Source organism: Tiliqua scincoides, chromosome 14 (genome assembly GCF_035046505.1).
Source record: "Tiliqua scincoides isolate rTilSci1 chromosome 14, rTilSci1.hap2, whole genome shotgun sequence".
NCBI classification, from domain to species: Eukaryota; Metazoa; Chordata; class Lepidosauria; order Squamata; family Scincidae; genus Tiliqua; species Tiliqua scincoides.
The window spans coordinates 9,328,713-9,347,579 of NC_089834.1; positions in this window are offsets into that span (position 1 = coordinate 9,328,713).

Sequence of the window (18,867 nt, forward strand, 5' to 3'; positions counted from 1 at the left end):
AATCTCTGTGGGTTAAATTACCAGGCTTGTGCAGCGATGTAATACTGGGGGCATGCTATCGTCCTCCAGACCAGAAATCTGATGGGGACCTTGAAATGAGGAAACAGATCAGGGAGGTGACAAGGAAGGACAGGGTTGTAATCATGGGGGACTTCAATTATCCTCATATTGACTGGGTCAATTTGTGTTCTGGTCACGATAAGGAAACCGGATTTCTTGACGTGCTAAATGACTGTGGCTTAGATCAGCTAGTCACGGAGCCCACCAGAGGACAGGTGACTCTGGATTTAATTTTGTGGTTAGAGATGTAAACGTTACTGAGCCATTGGGGAACAGTGATCATGCTGCGATCCGTTTTGACGTGCACGTTGGGGGAAGAATACCAGGCAAATCTCTAACAAAAACCCTTGACTTCCGACGGGCGGACTTCCCTCAAATGAGGAGGCTGGTTAGAAGGAGGTTGAAAGGGAGGGTAAAAAGAGTCCAGTCTCTCCAGAGTGCATGGAGTCTGCTTAAAACAACAGTAATAGAGGCCCAGCAGAGGTGTATACCGCAAAGAAAGAAGGGTTCCACTAAATCCAGGAGAGTGCCCACATGGCTAACCAGCCAAGTTAGAGAGGCTGTGAAGGGCAAGGAAGCTTCCGTCCGTAAATGGAAGTCTTGCCCTAATGAAGAGAATAAAAAGGAACATAAACTGTGGCAAAAGAAATGTAAGAAGGTGATAGGGAAGGCCAAGCGAGACTATGAGGAACGCATGGCCAGCAACATTAAGGGGAATAATAAAAGCTTCTTCAAATATGTTAGAAGCAGGAAACCCGCCAGAGAAGCGGTTGGCCCTCTGGATGGTGAGGGAGGGAAAGGGGAGATAAAAGGAGACTTAGAGATGGCAGAGAAATTAAATGAGTTCTTTGCATCTGTCTTCACGGCAGAAGACCTCGGGCAGATACCGCTGCCCGAACGGCCCCTCCTAACCGAGGAGTTAAGTCAGATAGAGGTTAAAAGAGAAGATGTTTCAGACCTCATTGATAAATTAAAGATCAATAAGTCACCGGGCCCTGATGGCATCCACCCAAGGGTTATTAAGGAATTGAAGAATGAAGTTGCAGATCTCTTGACTAAGGTATGCAACTTGTCCCTCAAAACGGCCACGGTGCCAGAAGATTGGAGGATAGCAAATGTCACACCTATTTTTAAAAAGGGAAAGAGGGGGGACCCGGGAAACTATAGGCCGGTCAGCCTAACATCCATACCGGGTAAGATGGTGGAATGCCTCATCAAAGATAGGATCTCAAAACACATAGACGAACAGGCCTTGCTGAGGGAGAGTCAGCATGGCTTCTGTAAGGGTAAGTCTTGCCTCACGAACCTTATAGAATTCTTTGAAAAGGTCAACAGGCATGTGGATGCGGGAGAACCCCTGGACATTATATATCTGGACTTTCAGAAGGCGTTTGACACGGTCCCTCACCAAAGGCTACTGAAAAAACTCCACAGTCAGGGAATTAGAGGACAGGTCCTCTCGTGGATTGAGAACTGGTTGGAGGCTAGGAAGCAGAGAGTGGGTGTCAATGGGCAATTTTCACAATGGAGAGAGGTGAAAAGCGGTGTGCCCCAAGGATCTGTCCTGGGACCGGTGCTTTTCAACCTCTTCATAAATGACCTGGAGACAGGGTTGAGCAGTGAAGTGGCTAAGTTTGCAGACGACACCAAACTTTTCCAAGTGGTAAAGACCAGAAGTGATTGTGAGGAGCTCCAGAAGGATCTCTCCAGACTGGCAGAATGGGCAGCAAAATGGCAGATGCGCTTCAATGTCAGTAAGTGTAAAGTCATGCACATTGGGGCAAAAAATCAAAACTTTAGATGGGTTCTGAGCTGTCTGTGACAGATCAGGAGAGAGATCTTGGGGTGGTGGTGGACAGGTCGATGAAAGTGTCGACCCAATGTGCGGCGGCAGTGAAGAAGGCCAATTCTATGCTTGGGATCATTAGGAAGGGTATTGAGAACAAAACGGTTAATGGGTTAAGTCAGAATGCCAGATGTAGGGGAGAGCACCAGGATGAGGTCTCTTGTTATCTGGTGTGCTCCCTGGGGCATTTGGTGGTCCGCTGTGAGATACAGGAAGCTGGACTAGATGGGCCTATGGCCTGATCCAGTGGGGCTGTTCTTATGTTCTTATGTTCTTATGTACTTGATCCTAGCTTGACCTGACCATACTTTCTCCCTGTGGAAAAGACCCCTGGCCAGTCTGTATAGACCAGTGGTTCTCACCCCTTTTTTTGTTCCACAACCCCAAAAAATAAATAAAGAATGAGATTGGGATCCACCTTTGATCCTGCCCCCTCCTGAGAATTGATCTGCTCAGCTCTCCACCCCGCTGCCACCCACCCCGTTTCTCCTACCTCTAGTGTCTTCACAACAACCCTGTGAGCAGCTTGGGAAGGGCCAGTTTAGGAGCTGTGGGGTAAGACAGTGAGAAGAGGCTGTGCAGGATTTCATATCAAGAGCTCAGTTTTGATAAAGCAGTGCCATTATTAGTTCCAAGCCCTCTCTTGCACATGTGGATAATTGTGTATAAGTGAGAATGAAGCTTGAGCTATTTTTGTTCCTGTAAGAAGTGGGCTTTAAAAAGTTGCCATGACACCCCCCCCCCCCAAAAAAAATGAGGCTTTGTGATCCCCTTGGGGTCATGACCCACAGGTTGAAGAACACTGGTGTAAACGATACTGAACAAAACAGATCAGTGAGGCCTGACTGAGTGCAAGGCAACTCTTGGTGTTCACCTATGTCCTCTGTACATGGTCCTTCAGGATGCAGATGTGACGATGTAGCGAGTCCCTCGTACCCAAATAGGCAGCTCAGAAGGGCACATAGTAGTCATGCAGAAGGGCCCAGATTCAATCCTTGGTATCATCTCCAGGTAGGGCTGGGTGGGATTCCTGTGGAGATCAGTTCCCAGCCATGGTGGACAATATGCACCAAAGATTCCTTCTGTATAAGCCAGCCATGTTCATTATATTTGACTTGATGGGCCATGATGTGTTTTAAGTCTACTCTATTTTATAGCATGCATGGCATTACTTGAGCAGAAGGTTTATGATGTGGCTATTCCTTGATCAACCCATTCCTGACTCCATGGCCTGCTCAGATATTCCTCGTCTTCATTCAACGGCTGGTTTATATAGTCATATGCTGGTCCAATTGAACGAATGAAGACAAGGAATATCTTGTCTTCATTCTTTATTCAAGGAATGCTTCATTCTTAAAAGCCCCAGAACTACTAAAAACAGATCTTCCCATTGATCCCCTTGAATTAATTCTGCCTATCAGAAGAGTGCCTGGGCACCCATCACCATGTATTATTCATCGATCAGTCATTTGTGAAATTGTCACTCAAGGTGCATGGCTGAGCGAGCCTTTTAATCAATACTGAATGCGATCCTTGCTCCTGCAGCAAAACAGAAGCTTTCTGAGTCGGAAAATGGCTTCTTCTGAAGATAGCGCCAGCCTATCAACAGTAGAGGGCTATGTGGATGCTGAAGATTGCAACAAGCACATTGAACACCAAAGGCAAATCATTTCATGCTCTTGGATTGCTTGGTTCACATCTCTAGCTAGTGTGACTGACCAGAACTGAGTCACTTGATGCTCGCACAGAGATGTTCGCACAGAGCTGGCCTTAGGAGTTGCAGGGTCCAATTGGAAACATTTTTTTTTTTTTGCAGGGCCCCAGGTTCACAGCCAAGGTCTGTAGAATCTTAGAGATTTACATAGAATTTATTATAGACTTTATATCTGTACGGTAGTATGGACAGCCATCAAAAGGTGCTCTTGGAAAGTGCCTGTGAGCTGATGGACCAAATGGATCTAAGCACATTTGAATATAAAATTGCAAGCAGCGAGCCTTCCAAGGAAACAAACCAGATGATTTGTTTTGATTACCTTTGAAAAGGAAATCGTGGCAAAACCGCTTGTTTTAGTGACTGTGAAAGGACTGACGATTGATTCATTTTGTTTTTTTGTTTAGAACAAAATTCAACATGTAAGTGAACAGCATGGTTGGGAACAATTATCTAGAGTAGATTACCCTAGTGTGGGGGCCCCTTCGGCAGAGAACCCAACTAGGAGAAATTGATACAGTTGAATGGCTGAAATTGATACAGCTTAGAGCCGGCCCTGGACCTACCTACCTACCATCTTCCTTCCTTCCTTCCTTCCTTCCTTCCTTCCTATCTATCTATCTATCTATCTATCTATCTATCTATCTATCTATCTATCTATCTATCTATCTATCTATCTATCTATCTATCTATCTATCTATCTATCTATCTATCTATCTCGTCGTTGGCAACCTTCAGTCTCGAAAGACTATGGTATCGCGCTCTGAAGGGTGGTTCTGGAACAGTGCCTAGTGTGGCTGAAAAGGCCAATTCGGGAGTGAGTTTCTTTATCTATAATATAAAATTTGCTACTCTAGTAAGTTTCTTATTATGCTTCCAGATCTGTTCACATTGATCTATTGTGATATCATGGTCTATATTTTGTGCCCATTTTATCGTGCATTATTTTACTATTTCTTCTTACATCTCAAAATCCAACAATCCATCTTGTAATGGATATATTTCTTTTGATCTCAATCTTTCTTTAACATAAATGGCAACAGCCCTTTTTTCTTTTCAACTGAAGCCACAAAAACGTGGCCTGACCCTATCTATCTATCTATCTATCTATCTATCTATCTATCTATCTATCTATCTATCTATCTATCTATCTATCTATCTATCTATCTATCTATCTATCTATCTATCTATCTATCTATCTATCTATCTATCTGTTATTTGATTAGCTAATAGTTAACTATTAATGGTTATTAGAGCCATTAGATATTTGATTTTTCTCTGTAAACCACTTTGTGAACTTTTAGTTGAAAATCGGTATATAAATACTGTTAATATCTATCTATCTATCTATCTATCTATCTATCTATCTATCTATCTATCTATCTATCTATCTATCTATCTATCTATCTATCTATCTATCTATCTATCTATCTATCATGACCTAAAAGCTTGCAAATTATTTGTTCACATGGTGCGTGTGCTTTTACTCTCGGTTTAAATAGTAGTTTTGGAGCTGGTCTCGGAGAAGGTAAGCAAGAGTACCTAATTAAAAAGCCAAAGACAAAAAGCTTAGTGTTTAATTCTGTCTAATAAGTCAAAATGAGCCACCATTTTTACTAAGTTTATCATGGCATCATGCTCTAGAACAGGTATCTGCTAGAGATACTCTAGGTTGATTTCCTGTTATAAATAGGGGGTTGGACTAGATCAGGGGTGCTCATATTTGGATCGCGAGCTACTTTGAACCAGCGCGAGGCAAAAGGAGTAGATCGCGGAGCCCTGTCTCTCCAAACTTTAATGATGGAGCAGTGGCGTCTAGTACAGATTACTGACAGTATTGTAGCTGACATGCTAAACTGAGCACTAAAACTGAGCAGCTAAAGTGTCAGTTTTAGTGTCAGTTTAGTGTCAGCTAAATATGTCAGTTTCATCTAGTTACTAGACGAAACTGACATATTAACAGTTTGGAGAGACAGGGCTCCGCGATCTACTCATTTTGCCTCGCGATCTACCGGTAGATCGCGATCCACCTATTGAGCACCCCTGGACTAGATCACCTTGTGGGTCCCTTTCAACTTCATGATTCTCTGAAGGCCAGGAAGCTAGACAACTTGATCATTCGCTCTGCACTCCATTAATGTATTATTCATCTGCTACCCCCTTTAAATTAATGCCTCTGGAGTTTGCAAACTCTCTGATCAATAATTAGTGAGATTTCCACCACAAGCACAAAGAACCCCCGAGGAAATGGGTGCATTTTGACGTATTAAAAAAAAAAATCCTTTTGCTAAATTAAAAAAATATAAAGCCCAATCCCAGATTCCCACAAACCTCAATCAAAGATGTCTCTTTAAAACAATATTGAAATGGTTATAAGAGAAGTTTTTTTTTTTTTAATGTACTGTTTGAAAATACATGCAGCTGTTATTATTCTAAAATGCCTCAAAGAGAGATCCCAATAATTTGGTTTGATTCAAAAATGATACTTTGAGTAAAGCCATATTGCTGGGACAATACTATGATTTATAATTAATTTATCAGAAAATATAAAACAAAACAATGACGAAACCCCAAGATCTTTCAAGTTCTGCTTTGCATTCCTTTTAAATTTATCAGACCGCAATTGCCTTTCTGCTTTTTTTCAGTTCTGTATTGCCACTCGAAAGAGAGGTGCGGAAGGCCCTTGTCTTATCGAAACTCATTTGACTTCCCTTGATCGTTCTCAGAGGTTTGAAAGTAGTTTCGAATTTCACTTTTTTTTTTTGGAAACCTCAGTGCTACTTGAAACACAGCACCTGCAAAGCGGTTCCATTTTCTGCTTTGGTAGCACCTGAAGATGGCAGCAGATTCCCAAAGATGCTTTCAAAAGTGTCCTTTATTCTCTTTTCTGCATCTGGGGATAGGAGTGGCAGGTGATCACCAACAGAGGGCAGAGGTGCAATTACAGGCTGCGATCCCGTTCAGTTGCAAAAGGGACTTACTTATAGTCAGTTCCCCAGTAAAGATATCTCTGAAACTTGCAGCCCAATCCTAACCAACTTTCCAGCACTGAGGCAACTTCCATGCAACCCCAAGGTGAGGGAACAAACACTCCCTCAACTTGAGGATGCCTCCATGACTGCCCCCCCCCCCACTGCAGGATGCAGTGCGCACCCCATTGGCACGGCTGCCAATTGGGCTGATGGATTACGCAACTCACAGCGCAATCCAAAACCTGCAGATTCACCAGTGCGGCCTTGGGGGGGGGTGTTGCAAATGTGCCTTTAAGCGTGATCGTGCACCCGGAGAGTAAGCAACACCGGCAGGGAGGCCTGCGCCATCCTGAGGATGCTGCATCCAGGAAATTGGCCACTGGCAGAGGTAGGCAATGCGCCGGGTGGCAGGAGGGTGGAATGGAGGTGGGGAGGGGGCATTTCTGGGCAGGAGGAAGGTGGAACAGGGGCAGATCAGGCCTTCACCATATCCTAACCCTTCTCCTTGCCCTGCCTACTTTACATGGAACTGCTCGGACATGTGCCTGCTATTTCGTAGGCACAGATCCAAGTAGCCCCATAGGGAAGGCTGGGCATTACTTAGGATAAGGGGGAAAAAATCCCCTTATCCCGAACAGATCTCCAGTCCTGCAGCCCCACTGTGCCAGCTCACCTTTGGATTTCTCCAGCCATGCAGCCCCACAGCTTAGGTTTGGGCAGTCAGAAATATAAGAACATAAGAACAGCCCCACTGGATCAGGCCATAGGCCCATCTAGTCCAGCTTCCTGTATCTCACAGCGGCCCACTAAATGCCCCAGGGAGCACACCAGATAATATGTATGTTAGTGGCACATATTTCTCACAGATATGAGATGAGAGTTGCAACCTCTCTATTATTTTATTTCTATCATTTTATCCAGGAGAAAGGTCTCTGAGATTTCACTCCCAGATGGAAATGATGCAAACCGTACAGTTAGTTGTTGTATCTTGAGACTGGTAGTCCCAGTCTCCATCATGGGGGAAAAAAAGGCCACCAATGTCCTGGAAATGCTCAATGTCCTTCTTATCCTCAAGGTAAGTGCTTTGCTTTGGGGGAAAGAGAACAGGGAGATAGCAGTGGCTGTGGTGGTGTGTGTGTGAAGCCTGGACCCTTGAGTGCAATCCAATCGAGTGCTCACAAAAGCATGAGCGTTTGAGAGCAAACGTGTCCCGATTCTGCATGCAAGCATTGTGCAGGTGTGTTGCTGTTTTAAGGACAACGGATGGAGTGGTTGCAAAATTTCCAAATGAAACGGATTACCTAGGGGGTGAGGCGGACTCTTTCACACCAGAGGTGGTTAAGCAGAGGAAGTTATGTAGCTAAGGGAAGGGTGTCAATGGCCCTGGGTACCACATCGTGAGGGGATGTCAAGGGGATGCCTTTCAAAGGCCAAGACTCAGAGATGCTGCAGCAGCCTCCTCAAGTCTCAGAAGTCCTTAAAAAGGCACTTTTGGTTTTCAGCAAAAAGTATAGAGCTGTTGGCATCCTTCAGTCTCGGAAGACTATGGTATCGCGCTCTGAATGGTGGTTCTGGAACAGAGTGTCCTCTCCAGTGCGCGAAGCCTGGGTAAAGTAGGTATGGAGGATAGGCTGTTTCCCATGCAGCAAGTCCCCCCTCTCCACGTCGCTGAAATGGTCCAATGGAAAGGCAGAGGCCAATACGGTTGTCGCAGGAGTTGCCAGAACGTGACTGTGTTCAGCCATGAACTGCCTCAGGGACTCCGGCTCCGGATTTTGCCTCGAGGTTGACTCCTGAAGCCTTTTCCATAACTGGATGTAGCCACAAGGCGGTGGAGATTTGGGATCAGAGTTTTCCTTCTCTCAGATGAGCTGCCTTCCCAGGCTAACAAGCCCCATCTACCCGGTGGCTGTTTAGTCGCCTCTTACGACAAGTACAGCCAAACGGAGGGCCTATTCTTATCCCCAGCCTCCAGGAGGCCTTCTGAGACCTGGGGAGGCTGCGCATGGCCTCCCTGGGCCTCTAAATGGCACTTCTGGTTTTTGCTGAGACCTTCTGAGGTCTGGAGGGAGTGTATGGGGGGTTTTAACAATTTTTGGGCCCTGGGTACCAGATGCCCTAGCTATGCTACTGAACAGAGGTTGGGCATACATATGTTGGGGGTGCTTTTGCTTCTTGTTCTCTCTCTCTCTCTCTCTCTCTCTCTCTCTCTTTGTGACAGAGAGTGTGCTCATTCTAGACAATAAACCCCAGGGGTGTCAAACTTCTTTTATACAGTTGGGCTGAATAGCATTGATGGCACCTCCAGAAGGCCGGAAGTGATGTCATTAAGCAGAGGTGTAACTAGAAGCCCCAGCACCTGGGAGAGTGATGTCATGATGTCATATGACTTCATATGTCGGCTTCCCCGACCCTTCTAGGGGCTGAAAATTGCCACTTCCAATTTTCAGCCGAAAACCAGAAGTTACAATTTTCGGCACTTAGAAGGCATTCTGAAGGCTGAGTAAGCCTCAGGCATCCTCTCCGTTCCTCAGAATGCCTCCGGGGGGAGATAGTGGGCATGGGGGGGGCGGCACCTTCAGGTAGGGGTGGCGCCCCTGGAGATGTGGCCCCAGGAACCACAGTGGCTAGGAATGCCAGTGTTTGAGCAGACTGTATCTGGTCTATGTGCCTTATCTTAGGCATCCATAAGAACCATAGTTCTTATGGTTAGAAGGAGGTTGAAAGGGAAGGTAAAAAGAGTCCAGTCTCTACAGTGTGCATGGAGGTTGCTCAAATCAACAGTAATAGAGGCCCAGCGGAAGTGTATACCGCTAAGGAAGAGGGCTCAACTAAGTCCAGGAGGGTGCCTGCATGGCTAACCAGCCAAGTCAGAGAGGCCGTAAAGGGCAAGGAAGATTCCTTCTGTAAATGGAAGTCTTGCCCTAATGAGGAGAATAAAAAGGAACATAAACTGTGGTAAAAGAAATGTAAGAAGGTGATACGGGAGGCCAAGCGAGACTATGAGGAACGCATGGCCAGCAACATTAAGGGGAATAATAAAAGCTTCTTCAAATATGTTAGAAGCAGGAAACCCGCCAGAGAAGCGGTTGGCCCTCTGGATGGTGAGGGAGGGAAAGGGGAGATAAAAGGAGACTTAGAGATGGCAGAGAAATTAAATGAGTTCTTTGCATCTGTCTTCACGGCAGAAGACCTCGGGCAGATACCGCTGCCCGAACGGCCCCTCCTGACCAAGGAATTAAGTCAGATAGAGGTTAAAAGAGAAGATGTTTCAGACCTCATTGATAAATTAAAGATCAATAAGTCACCGGGCCCTGATGGCATCCACCCAAGAGTTATTAAGGACTTGAAGAATGAAGTTACTGATCTCTTGACTAAAATATGCAACTTGTCCCTCAAAACAGCCACGGTGCCGGAGGATTGGAGGATAGCAAATGTCACGCCAATCTTTAAAAAGGGAAAGAGGGGGGACCGGGAAACTATAGGCCGGTCAGCCTAACATCTATACTGGGTAAGATGGTGGAATGCCTCATCAAAGATAGAATCTCAAAACGAACAGGCCTTCCTGAGGCTTCTGTAAGGGTAAGTCTTGTCTCACAAACCTTTTAGAATTCTTTGAAAAGGTCAACAGGCATGTGGATGTAGGAGAACCCATGGACATTATATATCTGGACCTTCAGAAGGCGTTCGACACAGTCCCTCACCAAAGGCTTTTGAAAAAACTCCACAGTCAGGGAATTAGAGGGCAGGTCTGCTCCTGGATTGAGATGTGGTTGAAGACCAGGAAACGGAGAGTGGATGTCAATGGGCAATTTTCACAATGGAGAGAAGTGAAAAGCGGTGTGCCCCAAGGATATGTCCTGTTAATCCTTGGTCTTTTGTTCTTCTGTTTGAATCGTTTTCTGCTCATTTCACAGAAGAGATTTTTTCAGTTGTACTGGAAATGATTGAAAAATGAAGCAGATGCCTGATAAAATGAGCCTGTTTATGGCCACTAGGTGGCCTTAATGCCATAAAAGTAATTTAGCTGGCCTCTTTCCTTCCTTACACAGTGAATCACCGTTTGATTTCTACAACTTATTTGAAATTTAAGTACATAAATGCAAGTTAGGTACATTCACAGTTCACATATTTTTTTCGTCTTTTTCCTTCTTTCTACTGAACTGATAACCCCATTCTGGTTCAATTTATTCTGGTTCTGCATCTCTTCATTTATTTATCATCATCATCCTCATCCTCATCATCATCGCCTTAGTGATGCCCTTGGGAAGCCCACTGAAAAGTGATGAAGGAATTTCTCTCCTGCCATTGCTCCCCTGAGATTGATATTCAGAGACGCATGGCCTATAATGATAATATTACATGTTTATACCTTCCTTCCTTCAAGGATCTCAGGGTAGTGCATATAATTTCTCGCCTCCTTTTGTCCTCGCAACAACCCTGAAAGGTAGGTGAGGCTGAGAGAGAGTGACTGGCTCCAGGTCACCCAGGACGCTTCGTGGCTGAGCAGGGAATTGAACCTGGATCCAATGTCTCAATCCTACCATTCCCTTTGTTACAGCTGTATATGGCTTCTGCAGTTCTCATTGCTGAACTATATTGCTAAACCTTTTATTTCTTTATTCCAAGGCACCGACAGGCTAGAAAGGACCTCCTCTAGTTCTCTTAACAAACTTTACCAGCCCACCAAATTTTCCTGATCTCTGCCTTTGAAGGAACCGATGAGTTCCGACTAAACCCTAGAGACCGAACTGAGTGATATTGTTCAATTTTTATTTCCAAAATACAGTGCCACGACTTTCTTTGCCTCCTTTATCCAAGCAACACTTTCAAAGCTTGAGGTCAGCCTACAAGAAACCCCCTAAGCTAGAGTTTCTCAAACTGTGGGTTGCAAGCCAATTTCAGGTGGGTCACACAGCACCTAGCTCAGCTGCCATTGAAAACACAGAGCTGAAAATACAGGGTACAGAGCTGCTGGGCGGGCGGGGCCCCCAGTGGGAGAGAGTCTTGATGCTTTGCCCTGAGTAGGTGGGAAGATAGGGCGCTGGAAAGGAGGTAGGGCTGTGCGGGTGGCAAAGTCTCCAAGTCTGTGTTTTGATGGTGTATAAACAAATGTGTTATCCCCCCCCCCCCGATCCAGACTCCTCTCATTTTAGTATTATTCTTAATTGTGACGGGAAGGGGCTGGGAGCAAATAAAACAACACAAGTACTCCTAATGGAGCCCTTTAGGCATGAGAAATAACAAGGAATGACTGCTGTGATAAGCCTGCAGGCAAATCTTCAACATGCACAATTGCAGTGATTTAGATTATATACACAATTGTCTTCAGATAATTTCCAAGCACCAAAAATGTGCATTGCAGCAATTGATCAAGCAATGAGGCGTCTACAATAGATTGAGATAAATGTCCAGGAAGAATTATGGGCCTCCTGTATTTCCCATTTCAATGAGTTATATTTTCTTGGGAACTCTTATTGTTATCTTTATTGATTTGTCTGGGCATTTGTCTTTGTTCCATGGATAATGAGATACATCCACAGTGTGTGTTTTGCTGGCTTCCCACCAGTTGTAGAGCTCTCCCTGGAAAACATGATGCTCTTCACGCACCACTCTAGCCTTCCACTCTCCTCTCCTCCACACCTCATCTTCTCCTGCCTTCTTTCTTTTCCAATCCAGTGAGTGGGAGAAGTAGCAGAGATCAGTGGACAACAGGGCTGGTTGACCAATCTACTCCCTGAGGCGACCTTAGTTGACCTCCTGTATGGGCCAGCCCTATTCATAATGAACAGCTTTATGTAGGAACATATGAAGCTGTTCAATATTTGATTCACACTATTAATCCATCTAGGACAGCATTTTTCACTCTGACTGGCACTTTCTCCTATATATGAGTTCTTTGGATGGGAGATGCTGGGATTTGATGTTTGACCATTAGCTGCTGTTTTTTGCTTTGGGGGGGGGGGAGGTGTCTCAAACATGGTTTAGATCCATGTTTAAAATTAAACCATTCCAAAGGTAAACACTTTAAGTCAGTGATTCTCAAACATTTTTGTACCACGACTCACTCTTTAGAATGACAGTGTGCTGGGAACCGCTGGAACTGATGTCATGGTCAGAAGTGACATCATCATGCAGGAAAATTTTTAACACCACCATACAGCAAAATTAAATCAAGTAAATAAATTAAAAGTTTACAATAAGTATACGCTTAAAAATGTATTTAAAATAAAGAAACATCCTCCTAACCCTTCCAAGCAGATGCTGATTAGTAAAAAAAAAAATCCCCAAGCATCCCAAAGGCTGTAATCCTATCCATACTTACTCAGGAGCAAGCCCTACTGACTATCATTGTTAAAAGCATAGACACAGTAGCCTGTTTAAAGCACAGATCTGTAACATTTTCCCAAATGCAGTCACATACCCTGCTGTAGCATCAAGCCTAATATATTAAAAATAAAATACACACTGAAATGAATGGGGACCCACCTGAAGTTGTCTTGCAACCCACCTGGTGAGTCCCAACCCACAGTTTGAGCAATTCAGCTTTAGGTTATTCAAAGAGAAAAGGAAAGTAATATTTACCTATAAATATATAGTATATAAGTATATTTATAGTATATAAGTGTGTGTGTGTGTGTGTGTGTGTGTGTGTGTGTGTGTGTGTGTGTGTATTTATATATATATAGAGAGAGAGAATTAAGTAAATAAATATTAAGTGTGTGTGTGTGTGTGTGTGTGTATATAAATACTATATATTAAGTAATACCATATATATTTATAGATTCACTTAATACTATATATTAAGTAATAATATATTAAGTAAATAATATATTTACTTTATATATATATATATATATATATATATATATATATATATATATATATATATATATATATATATATATATAAATCGGTTTTTATGTTACATGCAATGAGATATATAATGTATATATAATTTATACAATGATAAACTGGACTCATATTTTTAGTTATGTAGCAACATAACTCTTGTAAACATCATGCACATTAAAGCATAAACACAGACAATAAGCAGCAGCAGCAAGAAGAAAAATCAGAAAAAGCAGAAGCAGTGAAAAGGGAACCGCGGTCAAGCATTCAAGCATCAGTGCCTTCCTAAATTAAAATAATACACTGTAGAAATCAACAGAATTTTAATACAGACATCTAGTATCGCCACCCTTTGGGCCATTTCTTCATAATTTTCAAAATTGCAGTCTCCCTCCCAGGAATGAAACAGATCTCAAACTTGAACATTTGACCCAAAAAGAGATTTGATGTAGACCTGCTATCAAAGCAGAACTGGTCGTGATCAAACTCAAAGGGAGGTTGAAGGCATGCATCTCTGCCTGGAACCAGATATCAAGCTTTCACCAAGAAGTGCATTTAATGCACACCTCTTGCTCAAATCCAGGGAGCTTACAGCTCTAATAGGAAACAAGCAACTAAGTTTAATAGCAAAGTGTAAGCCTCCCCCCGAAACTCACATAATATAGCATTTATTTATTTTTAATATGGTGAAAAGTTCCAGTGGCGTAGCTGTCTCTCTCTATTAGTCTGCTGCAGCCATAGCCTTTAGGAGTCTTGTGAACCTTTAGGCTAACCAAGTCATTTTCAATCTTTTTCATCTCATGGCACACTGACAAGGCACTAAAATGGTCAAGGCACACCACCAGGTTTTTAGCAATTGACAAGTCACACCATACTTCCAGTGGGGGGCTGACAACCCCCATTGGCCCTACTAAAAAATGACTTTGCCCCAAATCCCTGTGGCACACCTGTGGGCTGCTGGTGGCACACCAATGTGCCATGCACAGTGGTTGCAAATGTTTGGGTTAACCAACTCCGTTCAGCATCACCCATGAAAACCTAGGTTGAAAGAAAATATGCAGGCTTTTTGGGACCACTGTGTTATTTTTTTTAAATACAGGATCAAAGCAATTTATATACATTATATAGGAGGGTAGGTCAGGAAATATTAAAATTCTCATATTGCAGATTAAATTGAGGGGGGTGGGGCTGAAATTCTATCTTAATTTCCTGAAATGGCACCCCATTGAGCTCAATGGGACTTGCCTCCAAGTAGGCATGTGTGCTACAAAGAGCACAAGCCTATGTATGTCTATTCAGAAGTAAGTTCCATTATAGTCAATGGGTCTTACTCCCAGATACATGTGGATAGGATTGCAGCCTTCATGAGTTTATACCAGGGCTGAGATTCGACATGGGGACTTCCTAATTTGTAGTGTGGTCTTTTTAACTACAACTCCAGAAGACCATATGAAATGATCAAAAACTTTGTTATTTTACTTGATAATTTTAAAGTGTCGACACTGCCCCATCATTTTGTCTGCTGCTTTTCTTGACTTTTGTTGTTCTGAATTAACTGTTATTTTAATTTAGTACAGGGTGACCCCAAAAAAACAGAACCCACAAATCTTTGAATAAAACTGTTAATTTTAATTTTTCTTCTTTTTTCTTTCAGGGTATACAAGTTGACTTTGTGCATGAAATATTGGAACAATAATCTTCCTCAAACTCAATAAGTTTGAGTCCAGTAAGTTTCTTGGAATTTACTGGACCTTTGTAGGATTAAATAAAATTTTTATGGGTTCTGTTTTTTTTTGGGTCACCCTTAAGACAGGTTACGATCAACATTGGAACCAACACAACAGATTGTATCAACAATGACTTGCAACTCTGACTTGCAACAGTCCCTGGTCAGTTGCTATAGGACCCACCAAAAATCACGTTGTGTCCCACCAGTGGGTCCCGGCCCACGGTTTGGGAACCACTGCTATAAACCATGCCTTCTGAGATCATTTCAAAATGGACAGAATAATCTTATGGTGCATTCCTATACATGTCTACTCAGAAATAAGTCCCATTTAGTTTCATGGGACTGACAGCCCAACTTTCCAGCTCTGGTATAGCCGCAATGCAGCCCTGTGGGAAGTGAACACATGTTCCCATACCTTGAGAAGGCCCTAGTGACTATCCCTCCACCACACGATACAGTGCACACCCCATTGGCACAACTACATAACTAGTGGCACAACTACTAACGCCCCAGTTAAGAGTGTCAACAGCACTGAAGCCTAACAAGGCAATCCTAGGCATGCCTTCTCAAAAGCAAGTACAGGGACATACTCCCTTGTAAGTGTGATTAGGATGATGGCCTTCTTAGTCTCCCATTTTGAAGCAACTAATCTATGGGTTGTTGGCTATGGATTAAAATTAAATTACACAAAAACAGTATAAAATTGATGTGAGTTGTCAGCTGTGAAACGGACAAACAAGCAAACTCATGATTCATCCCACCGAGCGCAACTTTGGGGTTCCGATTGCGTAAACAAGACCCTTACTTCGAAAACATCTTGATGGAACGACCTGCGTGGAAAAAAAAAAAAAAAAAGCTTTTAGGGCGTCTATTTTTGGAGCCCATCTGGTGGTCACCGAAGCTAGCTAACTTCTTACTTCCTGCCAGGTTGCAAGTTTAGCTTTCGTACGAAACTCAAAAACAAGCCCTTGGGGGTGAGGGTCGGGTGTGCAATTCGGAGCTGTGGTTGCAACATCCATCAACCGTGCTGAAGAAGAAAGCAAGATGCATGACTTTTTTGTTTTGTTTTGCAGGATTGATATCATTTTAAATGAGTCTGACAATTTGTGGTGTTGGTCTCTTGTCATTTTGATGTCCGCAAGCACCTAACAAAACAAGGCTCCGAACAGACCACACAATAACAAGCTTCGTACTTTTTTCCCCTCCACGTGATTTATAGATCTCATATTTTTGAGTTAAATTGGCTCGGCCGTTTGTGATATTGACTCACAATTGTTTTAACAGGAATTTTTTAAGGGCCTAAGCACAGAGCACAGTGCACAGTGCAAATGTAAAGATAACAATGTTCTTGTGATCAGCCCTGCAAAGAAAGAAGGGTGGTAGATGAAGATCTCTGCGATCCAACAGAAGTTTTCATAAAACATTGTGTAAAATGGATGTTGGGGAAGCATGATTGTGTAGCTCAGGGGTCTCTAAACTTTTCCGCCAAAGGGCCCCATCAAATATCCGGCACAGTGTCGAGGGCTGGGAAAAAAACTAAATAAAAAATTTAAATAAATACATTAGAGATGGAACTTAGATGAATGAATGAATGAATGGGCTCAAATGCTCAGGACTTCTCCAAGCATGAACACAGTCCAAGAAATAAAGCACACACTTAAATGGACCCCATTCCCCCACCCCACAAGCACAACTCTGGTTGTGTTTGATCAACTGGGTCAGAGGCTCTCAGGGGATCAGAGGTTGGCCGCGGGCCAGGTACAGGCTGGCCGCGGGCTGCATCTGGTCCCCGGGTCAGGTTTGTAGCTCCTTCCCTGAGCTGTGTTGTCATCTCAGGAACTGGTTCTCAGGGATCCCCTTGCTTCACAACAGTTTCACCTTTTAAGGCGAAGAAACATTGGTAGTCGTACTCATGAAGTTGTCTAAAGCAGGGATGTCAAACTAGTTTCTTACAGTGGGCCAAAGTTAGCATTTGTGCTGCCTGCTGAGGGCCAGAAGTGACACCATTAATCAGGAAGTGATGTAACCAAGCAGCTGATGACCAGAAAATAAGCACTTTGTTCTCACGTAGATTAGCTGCAAGTGACAGAAAATCCGCAAATCTTGATCCTATTTTCAAGGCACGAGAGCCTGATTGACAGTCAGGTTGTCCTTTCAGCAGTGCTGCCTCTGCCCCCAGCATTGCTTTCCAGCTCAGCAGCGGAGAGGTGGTCTGTAAAGTGATGCCTTGGTAGAAGCGGCGCTACTGAAAGGGTGGCCCATGTGATAACTGGGGTCTCCCAGCCCTCAGCAGCCTGCCTCATCTCTCTTGTGCTACCCCTTACCCCATAGCATTCCCTGCCTTCTGAGGCCTCCTTCCGCGCCTCCCTCCCAAAAACCTTGGCAGAAGGGGCACTGCTGACAGGGCAGCTCTGGGAGAGCCCAATTATAATGGGGGCTGAATAAAGACCTTTTGGCGGCTGCACCGACCCGTAGGCCTTATGTTTGACACCCCTGGTCTAAACCTTTTAAGAGCTTCTAGGAGTATAACTCTAGGAGATCATAACCAAAGCCTCATCTTGTCAGACGAGGAGGAAGAAGAGGGAGATAGCCATTTCTTCTCATCAGAAAATGGGGTGGGGGTGGGGGGGTGGAATGTGGCAGTGGGTCCTCTTTGTCCTACGCTCCTGCTGCAAGTTGGAGGAGGACTAGTGCAGAACTTTGGCTCAAGGGTCTCCAGCAATCTGGCATCAACAATCCTGCATGGAAGGGGAAAAAAATCTCCTTGTTCTCTGTCTGATATCTGGTTTCCTCCTTGCCATGGTCTTCCTGTGTGTGTGTGTGTGTGCTGAGTACCCATCTTGGAGGGCAGCCTTGCACTGGGCTCTCTCTTGTGCCCCCTGCTTGCCCCCTTAGAGTGCATTGGGTGCTACCACTGCTATCTGTACTGTAGGCTCAGAGGACAGCTTAACAACCGACAGGCGTGGGCTAGGGTTGCCAACCTTCCAAGATCAACCTGGAATCTCCAAAAATCTAGCACCAATCTCTACACGTCTAATGAAAGCAATCCTTGAGATTTGAACAAGATCTCCAGGTGTTTCCAAGTTTAGATGGAAAGGAAAAAAAATATTCAGGAATTACTTTAGACAAAATTAGCATGTGTCCTGGAAAGTGCCTGGCCTGACCTGATATCTGCAATATCCCAATGTCCTCTGTCCTGTGGCAGAGACCAAACAGTCCTTCTGCTCACCAGTGTGGTCACTGGGCAACTGGTGGAGAGAGGACGGTTTGCCTGTTGGCAATGGCATACTAGAGGGGTGCAGCCACAGCACTGAGGGTGGTACCAAAATGATTGTGTTGCAGAGGCTTCACACTGCAGAAGTTCAGCGAGACCACAGACACTTTTACCAAGATCTTGCGAGATCTCCCCAACGTAGGGCAATCTTATAAGATCTCAGCCTGTCCAAGATGGCAGGGCCCTGGGGGAACCCAGAAATGGAGGCTGTTCCACACTGGGTGAGGAATGGGTGCTCCACACTGGGTGACCAACCCTAATGACCCCACTGCTTGTCAGAATACTGTTGTCTTCTCCCTTTGTTTTGATTGGAAAGAGCTGTAAGGCCTTTGTAATATGTGTGAAAAGTCTGCAGAGAATAAAAGTAGAAAGCGAAGACTATGATCACTGGGGAGGTGCGTATGTTGTGGTGGGCAGTGATGT